Source organism: Coregonus lavaretus, assembly GCF_964263955.1.
Source record: "Coregonus lavaretus genome assembly, contig: HAP1_SCAFFOLD_8200, whole genome shotgun sequence".
Lineage (NCBI taxonomy): Eukaryota > Metazoa > Chordata > Actinopteri > Salmoniformes > Salmonidae > Coregonus > Coregonus lavaretus.
Window position 1 is genome coordinate 1 of NW_028158063.1, and position 8,589 is coordinate 8,589.

At 54.7% G+C, this 8,589-nt stretch overlaps 1 long non-coding RNA gene across 4 annotated transcripts; it reads right to left on the reverse strand.

The window, feature by feature from the left end:
- On the reverse strand, nucleotides 1-6,484 carry LOC311124455. Of its 4 annotated transcripts, none has more exons than XR_014612755.1 (4): nucleotides 6,427-6,484; nucleotides 5,664-5,749; nucleotides 2,259-2,389; nucleotides 1-61 (listed from the first exon to the last, which is right to left on the reverse strand). It is a non-coding gene; the product is annotated as an uncharacterized lncRNA (long non-coding RNA). The 4 variants fall into 4 exon arrangements; XR_014612756.1 differs by lacking the exon at nucleotides 6,427-6,484 and adding an exon at nucleotides 6,136-6,416; XR_014612757.1 differs by lacking the exon at nucleotides 6,427-6,484 and adding an exon at nucleotides 6,075-6,132.
- Nucleotides 6,485-8,589: the final 2,105 nt, after the last annotated feature.

Below are 8,589 nucleotides of genomic sequence, written 5' to 3' on the forward strand. Positions count from 1 at the left end.
GCTGTAGAGGTCCAACAGGAACTGAGAACAGGAGTGGATGTCTACACCTGCACGATGCTTCCTGTAGAGGGAGAAGAGAGGAGGAGGTTAGAGAGACAGAGAGAGAGAGAGGGAGAACAGGAGTGGATATCTACACCTGTATCCTGCTTTCTGTTATAGAGAGATGTCTACACCTGTATCCTGCTTTCTGTTATAGAGATATCTACACCTGTATCCTGCTTTCTGTTATAGAGAGATGTCTACACCTGTATCCTGCTTTCTGTTAGAGAGATGTCTACACCTGTATCCTGCTTTCTGTTAGAGAGAGATGTCTACACCTGTATCCTGCTTTCTGTTAGAGAGAGATGTCTACACCTGTATCCTGCTTTCTGTTAGAGAGAGATGTCTACACCTGTATCCTGCTTTCTGTTAGGAGAGATGTCTACACCTGTATCCTGCTTTCTGTTATAGAGATGTCTACACCTGTATCCTGCTTTCTGTTAGAGAGAGAGATGTCTACACCTGTATCCTGCTTTCTGTTAGAGAGAGATGTCTACACCTGTATCCTTGTATCCTGCTTTCTGTTAGAGAGAGAGATGTCTACACCTGTATCCTGCTTTCTGTTAGAGAGAGATGTCTACACCTGTATCCTGCTTTCTGTTAGAGAGAGATGTCTACACCTGTATCCTGCTTTCTGTTATAGAGAGATGTCTACACCTGTATCCTGCTTTCTGTTAGAGAGAGAGATGTCTACACCTGTATCCTGCTTTCTGTTAGAGAGAGATGTCTACACCTGTATCCTGCTTTCTGTTAGAGAGAGATGTCTACACCTGTATCCTGCTTTCTGTTAGAGAGAGATGTCTACACCTGTATCCTGCTTTCTGTTAGAGAGAGATGTCTACACCTGTATCCTGCTTTCTGTTAGAGAGAGATGTCTACACCTGTATCCTGCTTTCTGTTAGAGAGAGATGTCTACACCTGTATCCTGCTTTCTGTTAGAGAGAGATGTCTACACCTGTATCCTGCTTTCTGTTAGAGAGAGATGTCTACACCTGTATCCTGCTTTCTGTTAGAGAGAGATGTCTACACCTGTATCCTGCTTTCTGTTAGAGAGATGTCTACACCTGTATCCTGCTTTCTGTTAGAGAGATGTCTACACCTGTATCCTGCTTTCTGTTAGAGAGATGTCTACACCTGTATCCTGCTTTCTGTTATAGAGAGATGTCTACACCTGTATCCTGCTTTCTGTTAGAGAGAGATGTCTACACCTGTATCCTGCTTTCTGTTAGAGAGAGATGTCTACACCTGTATCCTGCTTTCTGTTATAGAGAGATGTCTACACCTGTATCCTGCTTTCTGTTAGAGAGAGATGTCTACACCTGTATCCTGCTTTCTGTTAGAGAGAGATGTCTACACCTGTATCCTGCTTTCTGTTAGAGAGAGATGTCTACACCTGTATCCTGCTTTCTGTATAGAGAGAGATGTCTACACCTGTATCCTGCTTTCTGTTATAGAGAGATGTCTACACCTGTATCCTGCTTTCTGTTAGAGAGAGATGTCTACACCTGTATCCTGCTTTCTGTTAGAGAGAGATGTCTACACCTGTATCCTGCTTTCTGTTAGAGAGAGATGTCTACACCTGTATCCTGCTTTCTGTTAGAGAGAGATGTCTACACCTGTATCCTGCTTTCTGTTATAGAGAGATGTCTACACCTGTATCCTGCTTTCTGTTAGAGAGATGTCTACACCTGTATCCTGCTTTCTGTTATAGAGAGATGTCTACACCTGTATCCTGCTTTCTGTTAGAGAGAGATGTCTACACCTGTATCCTGCTTTCTGTTAGAGAGAGATGTCTACACCTGTATCCTGCTTTCTGTTATAGAGAGATGTCTACACCTGTATCCTGCTTTCTGTTAGAGAGAGATGTCTACACCTGTATCCTGCTTTCTGTTAGAGAGAGATGTCTACACCTGTATCCTGCTTTCTGTTAGAGAGATGTCTACACCTGTATCCTGCTTTCTGTTATAGAGAGAGATGTCTACACCTGTATCCTGCTTTCTGTTATAGAGAGATGTCTACACCTGTATCCTGCTTTCTGTTAGAGAGAGATGTCTACACCTGTATCCTGCTTTCTGTTATAGAGAGATGTCTACACCTGTATCCTGCTTTCTGTTAGAGAGAGATGTCTACACCTGTATCCTGCTTTCTGTTAGAGAGAGAGATGTCTACACCTGTATCCTGCTTTCTGTTAGAGAGAGATGTGTGTGTGTGTGTTTTACCTGGAGTTGATAGGAGAGGTAGGAGTAGAGGCGGGGGCCGGAGTATCAGTCTCATCTTCCTCATCCTCACCCCACTCTTCCTCTCTCAGAGGGGTAATGTTGTTCCCCAGCCACACAGAATGGATGGACACCTGATGGAGAGAGAGACATTAAAGGAGAAGAATTAGAGAGAGAGAGAGAGAGAGAGAGAGAAATATCCTGAAAATATAGACTATGACAGTCGTTTTGTCTGTCTGTCTGTCTGTCTGTCGGTCAGTTAGTCTGCCCTGTCCTCCCTCCCTCCCTCCCTCCCTCCCTCCCTCCATCCCACCTGTCCCAGTTTGTAGTCCATGTTGCCCATCTCTCTACCCCTCCCTCCCTCCCTCCCTCCATCTACCTGTCCCAGTTTGTAGTCCATGTTGCCCATCTCTCTACCCCTCCCTCCCTCCCTCCCTCCATCTACCTGTCCCAGTTTGTAGTCCATGTTGCCCATCTCTCTACCCCTCCCTCCCTCCCTCCCTCCATCTACCTGTCCCAGTTTGTAGTCCATGTTGCCCATCTCTCTACCCCTCCCTCCATCCCACCTGTCCCAGTTTGTAGTCCATGTTGCCCATCTCTCTACCCCTCCCTCCATCCCACCTGTCCCAGTTTGTAGTCCATGTTGCCCATCTCTCCCTCCCTCCCTCCCTCCCTCCATCCACCTGTCCCAGTTTGTAGTCCATGTTGCCCATCTCTCTAACCCCTCCCTCCATCCCACCTGTCCCAGTTTGTAGTCCATGTTGCCCATCTCTCCCTCCCTCCCTCCCTCCCTCCCTCCCTCCCTCCATCCACCTGTCCCAGTTTGTAGTCCATGTTGCCCATCTCTCTACCCCTCCCTCCATCCACCTGTCCCAGTTTGTAGTCCATGTTGCCCATCTCTCCCTCCCTCCCTCCCTCCCTCCATCCACCTGTCCCAGTTTGTAGTCCATGTTGCCCATCTCTCTACCCCTCCCTCCATCCCACCTGTCCCAGTTTGTAGTCCATGTTGCCCATCTCTCTACCCCTCCCTCCATCCACCTGTCCCAGTTTGTAGTCCATGTTTCCCATCTCTCTACCCCTCTCCATCCCACCTGTCCCAGTTTGTAGTCCATGTTGCCCATCTCTCCACCTCTCCCTCCCTCCATCCCACCTGTCCCAGTTTGTAGTCCATGTTGCCCATCTCTCTACCCCTCCTCCATCCCACCTGTCCCAGTTTGTAGTCCATGTTGCCCATCTCTCTACCCCTCCATCCCACCTGTCCCAGTTTGTAGTCCATGTTGCCCATCTCTCTACCCCTCCATCCCACCTGTCCCAGTTTGTAGTCCATGTTGCCCATCTCTCTACCCCTCCCTCCATCCCACCTGTCCCAGTTTGTAGTCCATGTTGCCCATCTCTCTACCCCTCCATCCCACCTGTCCCAGTTTGTAGTCCATGTTGCCCATCTCTCCCTCCCTCCCTCCCTCCCTCCCTCCATCCACCTGTCCCAGTTTGTAGTCCATGTTGCCCATCTCTCTACCCCTCCCTCCCTCCCTCCCTCCATCTACCTGTCCAGTTTGTAGTCCATGTTGCCCATCTCTCTACCCCTCCCTCCCTCCCTCCCTCCATCTACCTGTCCCAGTTTGTAGTCCATGTTGCCCATCTCTCTAACCCCTCCCTCCATCTACCTGTCCCAGTTTGTAGTCCATGTTGCCCATCTCTCTACCCCTCCCTCCCTCCCTCCCTCCCTCCATCCCACCTGTCCCAGTTTGTAGTCCATGTTGCCCATCTCTCTACCCCTCCCTCCATCCCACCTGTCCCAGTTTGTAGTCCATGTTGCCCATCTCTCCCTCCCTCCCTCCCTCCCTCCCTCCCTCCATCCACCTGTCCCAGTTTGTAGTCCATGTTGCCCATCTCTCTAACCCCTCCCTCCATCCCACCTGTCCCAGTTTGTAGTCCATGTTGCCCATCTCTCCCTCCCTCCCTCCCTCCCTCCCTCCCTCCCTCCCTCCATCCACCTGTCCCAGTTTGTAGTCCATGTTGCCCATCTCTCTACCCCTCTCTCCCTCCCTCCCTCCATCCACCTGTCCCAGTTTGTAGTCCATGTTGCCCATCTCTCTACCCCTCCCTCCATCCCACCTGTCCCAGTTTGTAGTCCATGTTGCCCATCTCTCTACCCCTCCATCCCACCTGTCCAGTTTGTAGTCCATGTTGCCCATCTCTCTACCCCTCCATCCCACCTGTCCCAGTTTGTAGTCCATGTTGCCCATCTCTCTACCCCTCCCTCCATCCCACCTGTCCCAGTTGTAGTCCATGTTGCCCATCTCTCTACCCCTCCATCCCACCTGTCCCAGTTTGTAGTCCATGTTGCCCATCTCTCCCTCCCTCCCTCCATCCACCTGTCCCAGTTTGTAGTCCATGTTGCCCATCTCTCTACCCCTCCCTCCCTCCCCTCCCTCCATCTACCTGTCCCAGTTTGTAGTCCATGTTGCCCATCTCTCTACCCCTCCCTCCCTCCCTCCCTCCATCTACCTGTCCCAGTTTGTAGTCCATGTTGCCCATCTCTCTAACCCCTCCCTCCATCTACCTGTCCCAGTTTGTAGTCCATGTTGCCCATCTCTCTACCCCTCCCTCCCTCCCTCCCTCCATCCCACCTGTCCCAGTTTGTAGTCCCTGTTGCCCATCTCTCTACCCCTCCCTCCATCCCACCTGTCCCAGTTTGTAGTCCATGTTGCCCATCTCTCCCTCCCTCCATCCACCTGTCCAGTTTGTAGTCCATGTTGCCCATCTCTCTAACCCCTCCCTCCATCCCACCTGTCCCAGTTTGTAGTCCATGTTGCCCATCTCTCCCTCCCTCCCTCCCTCCCTCCCTCCATCCACCTGTCCCAGTTTGTAGTCCATGTTGCCCATCTCTCTACCCCTCCCTCCATCCCACCTGTCCCAGTTTGTAGTCCATGTTGCCCATCTCTCCCTCCCTCCCTCCCTCCCTCCATCTACCTGTCCCAGTTTGTAGTCCATGTTGCCCATCTCTCTACCCCTCCCTCCATCCCACCTGTCCCAGTTTGTAGTCCATGTTGCCCATCTCTCTACCCCTCCATCCCACCTGTCCCAGTTGTAGTCCATGTTGCCCATCTCTCCACCTCTCCCTCCCTCCATCCCACCTGTCCCAGTTTGTAGTCCATGTTGCCCATCTCTCTACCCCTCCCTCCATCCCACCTGTCCCAGTTTGTAGTCCATGTTGCCCATCTCTCTACCCCTCCATCCCACCTGTCCCAGTTTGTAGTCCATGTTGCCCATCTCTCTACCCCTCCATCCCACCTGTCCCAGTTTGTAGTCCATGTTGCCCATCTCTCTACCCCTCCCTCCCTCCATCCCACCTGTCCCAGTTTGTAGTCCATGTTGCCCATCTCTCTACCCCTCCCTCCATCCCACCTGTCCCAGTTTGTAGTCCATGTTGCCCATCTCTCTCTCTGTGTTGATCTGGAGCAGGAGCTTCTCATGGCTGATCAGTGTACCTGCTGAGAGATACACGTATACTTAGTGGCAGGTTGGGGTGTCGTGTTACACACAGAGAAACACACACTGTTCATGAATTACTATGACCTCTGAACCCTGCACAGCAGAAGGTATCTGACCCCAGGACGACATTACTAGAAAAAAACTATGAGGACTACCTGGTGAGACTGCAGACAGAGAGGGGACAGGGTCCCAGGTGTGGTAGGGGTGGGGTGTTACCTGGTGAGACTGCAGACAGAGAGGGGACAGGGTCCCAGGTGTGGTAGGGGTGGGGTGTTACCTGGTGAGACTGCAGACAGAGAGGGGACAGGGTCCCAGGTGTGTTACCTGGTGAGACAGCAGACAGGGAGGGGACAGGGTCCCAGGTGTGGTAGGGGTGGGGTGTTACCTGGTGAGACTGCAGACAGGGAGGGGACAGGGTCCCAGGTGTGGTAGGGGTGGGGTGTTACCTGGTGAGACTGCAGACAGAGAGGGGACAGGGTCCCAGGTGTGGTAGGGGTGGGGTGTTACCTGGTGAGACTGCAGACAGAGAGGGGACAGGGTCCCAGGTGTGTTACCTGGTGAGACTGCAGACAGGGAGGGGACAGGGTCCCAGGTGTGGTAGGGGTGGGGTGTTACCTGGTGAGACTGCAGACAGAGAGGGGACAGGGTCCCAGGTGTGGTAGGGGTGGGGTGTTACCTGGTGAGACAGCAGACAGAGAGGGGACAGGGTCCCAGGTGTGGTAGGGGTGGGGTGTTACCTGGTGAGACTGCAGACAGAGAGGGGACAGGGTCCCAGGTGTGGTAGGGGTGGGGTGTTACCTGGTGAGACGGCAGACAGGGAGGGGACAGGGTCCCAGGTGTGGTAGGGGTGGGGTGTTACCTGGTGAGACTGCAGACAGAGAGGGGACAGGGTCCCAGGTGTGGTAGGGGTGGGGTGTTACCTGGTGAGACTGCAGACAGAGAGGGGACAGGGTCCCAGGTGTGGTAGGGGTGGGGTGTTACCTGGTGAGACAGCAGACAGGGAGGGGACAGGGTCCCAGGTGTGGTAGGGGTGGGGTGTTACCTGGTGAGACTGCAGACAGAGAGGGGACAGGGTCCCAGGTGTGGTAGGGGTGGGGTGTTACCTGGTGAGACTGCAGACAGAGAGGGGACAGGGTCCCAGGTGTGGTAGGGGTGGGGTGTTACCTGGTGAGACTGCAGACAGAGAGGGGACAGGGTCCCAGGTGTGGTAGGGGTGGGGTGTTACCTGGTGAGACAGCAGACAGAGAGGGGACAGGGTCCCAGGTGTGGTAGGGGTGGGGTGTTACCTGGTGAGACAGCAGACAGAGAGGGGACAGGGTCCCAGGTGTGGTAGGGGTGGGGTGTTACCTGGTGAGACTGCAGACAGAGAGGGGACAGGGTCCCAGGTGTGGTAGGGGTGGGGTGTTACCTGGTGAGACAGCAGACAGAGAGGGGACAGGGTCCCAGGTGTGGTAGGGGTGGGGTGTTACCTGGTGAGACAGCAGACAGAGAGGGGACAGGGTCCCAGGTGTGGTAGGGGTGGGGTGTTACCTGGTGAGACTGCAGACAGGGAGGGGACAGGGTCCCAGGTGTGGTAGGGGTGGGGTGTTACCTGGTGAGACAGCAGACAGAGAGGGGACAGGGTCCCAGGTGTGGTAGGGGTGGGGTGTTACCTGGTGAGACAGCAGACAGGGAGGGGACAGGGTCCCAGGTGTGGTAGGGGTGGGGTGTTACCTGGTGAGACAGCAGACAGGGAGGGGACAGGGTCCCAGGTGTGGTAGGGGTGGGGTGTTACCTGGTGAGACTGCAGACAGAGAGGGGACAGGGTCCCAGGTGTGGTAGGGGTGGGGCGTTACCTGGTGAGACAGCAGACAGAGAGGGGACAGGGTCCCAGGTGTGGTAGGGGTGGGGTGTTACCTGGTGAGACAGCAGACAGGGAGGGGACAGGGTCCCAGGTGTGGTAGGGGTGGGGTGTTACCTGGTGAGACAGCAGACAGAGAGGGGACAGGGTCCCAGGTGTGGTAGGGGTGGGGTGTTACCTGGTGAGACAGCAGACAGGGAGGGGACAGGGTCCCAGGTGTGGTAGGGGTGGGGTGTTACCTGGTGAGACAGCAGACAGAGAGGGGACAGGGTCCCAGGTGTGGTAGGGGTGGGGTGTTACCTGGTGAGACTGCAGACAGAGAGGGGACAGGGTCCCAGGTGTGGTAGGGGTGGGGTGTTACCTGGTGAGACTGCAGACAGAGAGGGGACAGGGTCCCAGGTGTGGTAGGGGTGGGGTGTTACCTGGTGAGACTGCAGACAGAGAGGGGACAGGGTCCCAGGTGTGGTAGGGGTGGGGTGTTACCTGGTGAGACAGCAGACAGAGAGGGGACAGGGTCCCAGGTGTGGTAGGGGTGGGGTGTTACCTGGTGAGACTGCAGACAGAGAGGGGACAGGGTCCCAGGTGTGGTAGGGGTGGGGTGTTACCTGGTGAGACTGCAGACAGAGAGGGGACAGGGTCCCAGGTGTGGTAGGGGTGGGGTGTTACCTGGTGAGACAGCAGACAGAGAGGGGACAGGGTCCCAGGTGTGGTAGGGGTGGGGTGTTACCTGGTGAGACAGCAGACAGAGAGGGGACAGGGTCCCAGGTGTGGTAGGGGTGGGGTGTTACCTGGTGAGACTGCAGACAGAGAGGGGACAGGGTCCCAGGTGTGGTAGGGGTGGGGTGTTACCTGGTGAGACAGCAGACAGAGAGGGGACAGGGTCCCAGGTGTGGTAGGGGTGGGGTGTTACCTGGTGAGACTGCAGACAGAGAGGGGACAGGGTCCCAGGTGTGGTAGGGGTGGGGTGTTACCTGGTGAGACAGCAGACAGAGAGGGGAC